Below are 9,145 nucleotides of genomic sequence, written 5' to 3'. Positions count from 1 at the left end.
ATTCTGTGAAAAGAGTATATAGCATTGAACATATATTAACCCCTATAGTGAAAGAAGATGTAGAGGAAAAGAGGGGCATGAACGGGAATCCATCAAAACTCTCTACTCACTTTACAAACTCATCACGTGAACTGGAGGTTGCCAGGAGGCCAGGGAACATCCCAGATGCCTCCACCGGGAGCTGAGGTAGGAGGAACCCCCCCAGGACAGAGCACGACCAGAAATCCCCACCAGAACAGGGAAACCCCCCGTTGCCGCAGCTGATGATATTCAAAGCAGACTCCAAACTGTCTATATATAAGAAAAGTAGCTAATATGAGTATATAGTAAAATAACCATCTATGTATTAGTGACAAACTAATGGATAGCAGCAAGTGGGAGCCGGTGGTGGTTAAAAAAAGGATATGTGTGGATGGATATAAGCAAAGAATGGAACCATGAGGCTGAGTACAGGGAAAGGTGAAAAAATATAAAATAATATGAACAAAACACTTGGATTATATGTATCCTCCCAGAAAAACTGGGAGAGAGGGATATTGTGGAGATGGAATAAATAAAACTCCCCGTGATGTAAAACATACCTATATCTATCCTCTGTCAAGGTGTATGAACCTGCAGCAACCCACAAACGACAGCCACGAGCAGCAGAGACAACCAAACCAAGCGGGGATCTAAATAGGCAGCCCATCCGCCCGGGGGTCCTCCCACCAGCGTCACGCTGGCATGGTGTGCGTGGAGGAGCACATCCGCCCCAGGAGTGTCTACTGCCCGCAGAACGTGCAGAAGGAACCACCCACACCAGATGCCAGATACCAGTTCCGCCTATCTGTGCCCAGTGCCCACCAGTGCCACCCATCAGTGCCGCCTAGCAGTACTCATCAGTGCCACATATCAGTGCCACCTATCAGTGGCCATAAGTGCGGCATATTCGTGCCTCCTCATAAGTGCCACCTAATCAGTGCCCATAAGTGCCGCCTCATCAGATGCCCATAAGTGCCACCTCATCAGTGCCCATCAGTGCCACCTCATCAGCGCCCATCAGTAAAGGAGAAAAATTACTTATTTACAAAATATACTGACAGAAACTAAGAAAAACGTTTTTTTTTCTCAAAATTTTTGGTTTATTTATTTATTTATTTTTTTAGGAAAAAATAAAAAACCCAGGCGTGATTAAATACCACCAAAAGAAATCTCTATTTGTGTGAAGAAAATGATAAAAATTTCACATGGTTACAGTGTAGCACGACCGCAAAATTGTCATTCAAAGTGTGACAGTGCTGAAATCTGAAAATGGCCTGGGCAGGAAGGGGGCGTATTGAGGTGGTTAAACAAGGATCCTATCTACAGCCATCCTGGGGATGCAACTACAAGGCCCATAAGCACCTAGAAGCAGGAGGGACCATAGAAAAGTCAAAGCCTGGGAAGGAGCCAGGCAGTTGGGGGGAAGCGCGCCAGCTGGGTAGCAGTGAGAGCTGTGCTGTGCCAAATATCTTGTTTTTTTATACCCTCCCTACCTTTCGAACTTGCCTCACATCTGAGTTGCTGCTCTAAGGAGTCTACATCTGTACTGAGCCTAGCTTTACGCCAGGCTCCGTTGAATAGATGGAATATGGCTGGGAATCCTCAATGTGTAAGGCACCTCATCCCAATTTTTGTTAAGAATTTTAGGTAGTGATAGAGAGAGGGGATTATAGCGGTGCCAAAAAATGTAATCCTTACAAAAAATACATAAAAAGTTCTTTTACTTCATACATTAATAAAAAACACGGACATAGATTTCATATACATACATGAGTGCATGGACAAAAGCAACACAGAAAAAGATATAATAAGAACACTCCAAGATGTTATAAGGCCAGTGTGAGTTACAGGTAATCAATTCCTACATGTTTCGCCAAGGCATTGGCTTCCTCAGGGAAAACGATCTAAACCTGTGCAGAAATGTGGATTCTAGGTAGGAAGACAAAGAAAAAACATAAAGTATATATTCTAATAATAATTAACAAATGCAAAACCATAATTCATATTTATTTTAATATTGAATGCGTGACATGGTTATGAGTGGCCTCCCATGACTGGTATATCCGACACATCCCCCAAATACCTTCCCCTTAGTTCCCGATGACAATTGAGGCAAGGAGGCCACCCCAAGGAGATCAACAGTTTTGCACCGCAACTATACGTGGCTGCAGAGGGCTAACAAAGACCTAGCGATCAGGAAAGAAAAGTTTTATGTCAATATAGTATATAAAAAAAAACATTGTTGGGATAAATAGCATCCCAAACAAAAGGGAGGGCTAACATAGCCTCGGTTACTTACAATTGTGTATTATTAAAATCAATATCAAAGCAGGGGCGCCAGAGTTGGTGTATAACCATAGATGTTTGATAGAAGGATCAATTAAATGAAAACCATCCCAGGTTTAAGACTGCTGGAAAAAGAACACATGGATAATGACCAGAAAGCGTTGGTGTATAACACCAAGGCAAAATTAGGGAATGATAACATGGATGAGGGATATTATAGGTGCACAGATGGAAAAACTCACCTAAGCAGTCTAAGCACCATACTCCCCATTCAGGGTGTGTTGGTTAACCGATTAGAATGGTGGTATTGAAGCCTAATTTTACAAAGGTGAAACATCTAAAAGACAGAGATGGATAGTGAAGTATAAGAAATACCTGGGCAGCCAAAAAGAGATTATAACCAGGGGTGAGTAAAAACCTACCATTAAGTTGGCAGCAACAATCACAGGCGCCCCTGAAGTCCAGCGAGATGGAGGCTGGACAGGCTGGCTTATTATGCCCTCCACACCAGATTGGCGTCTGACGTCACCGATCTGTGAGCGGATAGAGATGGCTCTCACGCCTGCGCCCACCTCGGCACCATAGGCCTACAATGCCCATACGGCCGTGTGGGATAACTTCCATGTCACGTGACTGGATCGTCAGCGTGACGCGGATAAACTCAGTGGCAGGAGCTGCTCATCGAGGATGGGTCGATGTGACAACTATGCACGGCCAAGGAGGGCTGGTGGTGTGAGACAGGCGATCCAGATGGATTAGATGATCGCTGCAGAAATGAGAGCTATGAGCGGGCTGGCACTTAAGACATAGTGCCACCCTTGGGTGTCCATACAGCCAACAGCAGCGCATAAAGCTGTGATCATGATGAGGGGACCAGAACGTCCCACAATCACCTAGGAAACAGTGGGCACAGCAGTAGGGCATGATAAGGACCTCAGAGAAGGGGAGACCAATAGTGGAGCACGGTAGAGGCCAAAATAAATCTCCCGCAACCTACACACCATAAAGGGAGCGTGGGGGTCAGGTCCTCAACCCGGTCCTGCAACCAAAAACCATGGCACACATTCAAATCCACAAAGCAAAACACATGAAAAAACTGCAGCAAAAATTCAAATGACATGTCTTTAAATCTCCAAACATAGTCATATATTGTAATAATGCCTAGAAAAAACAGAGAAGAGTTTTATTGTTGATTGAAAGGGTTAAATGTTAAATTATAATTAAATTAAAAAACCAAGATTATGGATCCATGGCACTGAAATCAGGGGGAGGAATTAAAAAGGGGAAGGTATATTAAAGTCCGGATGGATTATGGACTAAGACTGACCGTGGAAATAAGAAAACTTAAAATAATATATGCATATTTTTATAGCAAAGCATATTATCGTGGCTATAAATTATAGAAAAGACTTAAAGCTTATATATTCGTTTAACCCTGGAAACTTTGTTGCATCCAGGTTGTGAATCCACTTGGTAAAATATATATAAACACAGCGCTCACAAACAAAAACCCATAGTGAGTGATAACAAAAAAACATAAAGTACATACAAAACTATGAAGGTGCTTCACAAATGGTGTGTAAAAATGCAGGGAATGCTTCACATCTGGTGTACAGAAAGTGCAGAGAAAATGTTGCAGGAACAATTTTCAGGTGTACCAAGACACCCCCACATGTGTCCCCACTCACCAAATCACAATGACACCCAGTCCGGGAGTCGGTAAAGGCTTGTAACGATATCCATATAATGTTGCAGGATGGCAGGTTCACTCATGAAAACCATCCCAGGTTTAAGACTGCTGGAAAAAGAACAGAAGGATAATGACCAGAAAGCGTTGGTGTATAACACAAAGGCAAAATTAGGGAATGATAACATGGATGAGGGATATTATAGGTGCACAGATGGAAAAACTCACCTAAGCAGCGGGGGCTTCGATCTAAGGTGAGTATTTCATAATGAGCTAGTGTGCCATGCACACTAGCTCATTATGCCTTTGTCTTGCAACCAGTTTAAGTCTCCCGGTATAGTACTAGTGAATAATAACTCACTTATACATAGTTTAAAAGAATACAAAGTAGCCTTTTACTTAACTTTAGTAAGCTCCCATTCAAACCTGAGTGTTTTGTCACACAATATGCAGCATAACAATAATCAAAATGAACAATTCTAGTATTCTCAATGGTCCGTTCATACTTGTGTTGCTTGAACCTAAAGCTACCTAAAGCTTGTAAAAGTACATGGGTTTCTTTGGGGTAGAATTGCATGATTTTGGCTCCATTGATTATAGTGGGAGGGCCTAAAAAAACACTTAAAATATGAGTGTTTACATGCAATTCTGCTCCTGTACTAGTCGCACATATGAGCATGCAGCCTAATGCCGCGTACACACGGTCGGACTTTTCGTCTACAAAAGTCTGACGGACGCCGACGGACTAAAGCTGGCTGACAATCCGATTGTGTGCGGGCTTCCCTGGACTTTCAGCGGACTTTCAGCAGACTTTTCCAGCCGCAAATCTGACGGACTTTAGATTTGAAACATGCTTCAAATCTTTACGTCGTACTACGCCGGACCCAGAAATCCGCTCGTCTGTGTGCTAGTCCGACGTGCAAAAACCCACCCTAGGGCAGCTATTGGCTACTGGTTATCAACTTCCTTATTTTACTCCGGTGTACGTCATCACGTACGAATCCGTCGGACTTTTGTGTGATCGTATGTAGGCAAGTCCGTTCGTAAGAAAGTCTGCCGCAAGTCCGCCAAAAGTACGCCAAAAGTCCGCCAAAAGTCCGTCGAAAGTCTGTCGGACAGGCTGTCGGACTTTTGTAGACGAAAAGTCTGACCGTCTGTACGCGGCATTACTCTTAGGTGGATCCATAGGCGTGCACACAGGGTGTGTCAGTTGTGGCTGGGCCAGGGGCGGATCCAGAGTTTAGTCTTGGGAGGGGCACTGCCAGAAAATAAGGTGTTGCTTACAGAACTGTATTTAACGCATCATACAGTCCTAACCCCATTTAAAACAGTGACACGTTTATCATTCCTGAGTGTCAATGGTCAAAAAAGTGTCAAAAGTGTCCGATCTGTCCGCCGCAATGTTGCAGTCCCACTAAAAATAGCTGACCGCTGCCATTACTATTTAAAAAAAAAAATGCAAAAAATATGTAGACACTATAACTTTTGCGCAAACCAATCAATATACATTTATTGCGATTTTTAACCATAAATATGTAGCAGAATAAATATCAGCCTAAACTGATGAAGAAATTTATTTTTTTAAAAAATTGGGATATTTATTATAGCAAAAAGTAAAAAAATATTGTTTTTTTTTTCCTTTTGTTTAGATCGCAAAAAATTTAAAAAAAAAAACGCTAAAAGAAAGCTCTATTTGTGGGAAAAAAAGGATGTAAATTTTGTTTGGGTACAGCGTCGCACGATCACGCAATTTTCAGTTAAAGTGACGCAGTTCCGTATCGCAAAAAATGGAATGGTCATTTATCATTAAGGGGGCAAATTTTCCAGGGGTTGAAGTGGTTAGGATTGAACGAGATGAAAAAGTCAATACTTAAAGGGCAGTTTTTTTTTTTCTTCATAACTAATGGCATACCTGTATTCTGCGATTTTACACAATCATTACTTTTTGTACTCACTTTGATTCCTATACTTTGGTGCTCTGGTGGGGGGAGGGGCTTCCAAGGAGCAATAGTGATGAGCAGGATTCGGGATTGCAGGTAGCATCGCCATCACTTCACATGACACACAGCCACTGCTTCGTGCCTTCTTCATCCTGAGTCCTTCACGTTCACGCTGTGCTAGAACCTTGGAGAAGATCATAAAGTGAGGAGGTGGATGGAGCCAACACTCTCACACTAGGCACAGAGGAGGAAGAAGGCTCTGAATGCGGCGACTCGCTCTCGTCCTCCTCAGTAGTGGCTGGGATGTGACTGATTTGACGTCACTGGTTGCTAGATGCCAGGCGGCACAGGCGCTAGCAACCAGTACAGTGGTATTAGAGAGGCCAGGCCAGCGGCGTGGCTCCACCCACCTCCTCCCTCCATCTTCTCCAGGCTCTAGTGCGGCATGAAGAGAACAGGTATCTCTCGCTGCTGGCCTACTGCTGATGTGAGAGAGACTCTGAAATCATTAATATTTTCAGGGGGGGGTTGTAATTGTCTCGTTGCCCCCCCAGGATCTGCCCCTTGCCTGGGCACACCCTAATCACCCTGTGTGGAGCATATTCCTCGTTTAGACCTCTGATATTTCACCAAAACCCCCTAATGGGGCTCCTAAAAAATTTTATAAAAATAAAAACTACTGACACCAGCCACTGTCTTACTGACACCAATCTTTTCTCTACTGACACCGTCAGTATATATATACATGGACACATATGTTTTCAGCTTTTGGGTGCACACCCTAATGCAATAGGCTGCGCATACCTATGGGTGGATCTCATAGCTTACAGCCCTCATTCTCTGCAGGCTGCTGAGTTTTGATGATGGTTATGGGTAGGGATGAGCCGAACACCCCCCGGTTCGGTTCGCACCAGAACCCGCGAACGGACCGAAAGTTCGCACGAACGTTAGAACCCCATTGACGTCTATGGGACTCGAACGTTCGAAATCAAAAGTGCTCATTTTAAAGGCTAATTTGCATGGTATTGTCCTAAAAAGGGTTTGGGGACCCGGGTCCTACCCCAGGGGACATGTATCAATGCAAAAAAAACTTTTAAAAACGGCCGTTTTTTCGGGAGCAGTGATTTTAATGATGCTTAAAGTAAAAAAAAAAAAGTGAAATATTCCTTTAAATATCGTACCTGGGGGGTGTCTATAGTATGCCTGTAAAGTGACGCGTGTTTCCCATGTTTAGAACAGTCCCTGCACCAAATGTCATTTTTAAAGGAAAAAATCTCATTTAAAACTGCTTGCGGGTTTAATGTCATGTCGGGTCATGGCAATATGGATGAAAATCAGTGAGACAAACGGCATGGGTACCCCCCAGTCCATTACCAGTTCCTTTGGGTCTTGTATGGATATTAAGGGGAACCCCGCACCCAAATTAAAATAAGGAAAGGTGTGGGGCCACCAGGCCCTATATACTCTGAACAGCAGTATACAGGCGGTGCAAACAAGACAGGGACTGTAGGTTTGTTGTTAAGTAGAATCTGTTTGTAATTTTGAACATTTTTAACGTGTTTAGCTCCAGCCAAAAAATCTTTTCTAAGCTTTTTGGAAAACATAGGGAAGGGTTATCACCCCTGTGACATTTGTTTTGCTGTCTTTCCTCCTCTTCAGAAGATTTCACCTCACTTTTTTGTCCCAATGAAAAATGTTTTTTGAAAATTTGGGTTTTTTTGTGGAACAAGGATTGGAAAGCATCAGTGGAAAGGAGAACTTGTTTTCCCATATTAACTCTTACAGGAGAGAATTTCCCTTCCTAGGGGTAGATTTCATCTCACTTCCTGTTGTCTCCTTCCGTTTGCAAGTAGGAGTCGTTTGTAAGTTAGATGTTTGAAAGTAGGGTCCTGCCCTATATACTCAGCAGAAATTTGGGCCTTAGGTGTTGCTGTGGCCACAACACTGTAAGCCCTCACAGGGCCCTGCTGTGAAATATTAGATCAAGAATTGTAATTACATGCCCCTGTTGAACAGCAGCTGAAAAATTAGGCCTTAGGCACTGGTGCTGGTGCCACAACACTGCAACCCCTCACAGACACTCTAGTTGGAACGCAGGAACGAGCCCTGCTGCAAATTATTGCTTCAAAAATTGTAATTACACGCCCCTGTTAGACAGGGGCAGAAAAATTGGGCCTTAGGCACTGGTGCTGGTGCCACAACACTGCAACCCCTCACAGACACTCTAGTTGGAACGCAGGAACGAGCCCTGCTGCAAAGTATTGCATCAAAAATTGTAATTACACGCCCCTGTTAGACAGGGGCTGAAAAATTGGGCCTTAGGCACTGGTGGTGGCGCCCAGAACCAAAAATGTTCTTACAAGCTATCAGCGTGATGATTGAGGAGGAAGAGGATAATTACTCAGGGATAGTCACTCAGCATCAGCATAGGCAGTCTTTGAAGGGATCTGAGATTTCAAAAAAAATTATTCGGTTACATCAGCATCAGGTGCTTGGTAGCTGGTGGTGATCCAAGACTCATTCATTTTTATGAAGGTCAGCCGATCGACCGAGTCGGTGGACAGACGCACCCTGTGATCGGTTACCACGCCTCCAGCAGCACTGAATGTGCGTTCCGAAAGAACGCTGGATGCAGGACAGGCCAGTAGCTCAATTGCATACTGTGCAAGCTCTGGCCAGTGATCCATCCTCAAGACCCAGTAACCCAGAGGATTTTCGGTGGGAAAGGTGTCCAAGTCTGATCTTGCCCCTAGGTATTCCTGCACCATGTAAAACAGACGCTGGCGATGGTTGCTGGAACCGATCATACCTTGGGGCTGCGGACCAAAAAATTGTCTGAACGCATCGGTCAGACGGCCACCTTCTCCACCGCTCCTTCTTTGACTGACCGAAGCCTCAGCAACACGTTGTCCAGAAACAGGAGTTTGTAACCTCCCAGTCTCTGGGAACGCGTTGCACAGACCTTTCTGCAAGGCCTCCCGAAGATGTTTCATCCTCTGCTCCCTCTGCGATGGCAAGATAAGGTCCGCAACCTTACCCTTGTAACGTGGATCAAGGAGGGTTGCCAGCCAGTATTGGTCCTTCTCCTTGATACCACGAATACGAGGATCCTTACGCAGGCTTTGCAGGATCAGGGAGGCCATGCAGCGTAGGTTTGCTGAGGCATTCGGTCCGGAGTCCTCTGGGTCACTAAGAACGACATGGTCCGCAG

The 9,145-nt window shown here is 44.3% G+C and overlaps 1 long non-coding RNA gene across 1 annotated transcript; it reads right to left on the bottom strand.

Moving 5' to 3' along the window:
• Positions 1-1,056: 1,056 nt before the first annotated feature.
• On the bottom strand, positions 1,057-2,829 carry LOC141117788 (uncharacterized). Its single transcript, XR_012237212.1, has 3 exons — positions 2,730-2,829; positions 2,321-2,432; positions 1,057-2,207 (listed from the first exon to the last, which is right to left on the bottom strand). It is a non-coding gene; the product is annotated as an uncharacterized lncRNA (long non-coding RNA).
• Positions 2,830-9,145: the final 6,316 nt, after the last annotated feature.

Source organism: Aquarana catesbeiana, linkage group LG13 (assembly GCF_042186555.1).
Source record: "Aquarana catesbeiana isolate 2022-GZ linkage group LG13, ASM4218655v1, whole genome shotgun sequence".
Lineage (NCBI taxonomy): Eukaryota > Metazoa > Chordata > Amphibia > Anura > Ranidae > Aquarana > Aquarana catesbeiana.
Note: the sequence above shows the minus strand (reverse complement) of the source record. Positions and strands in the feature narration are given on the sequence as shown.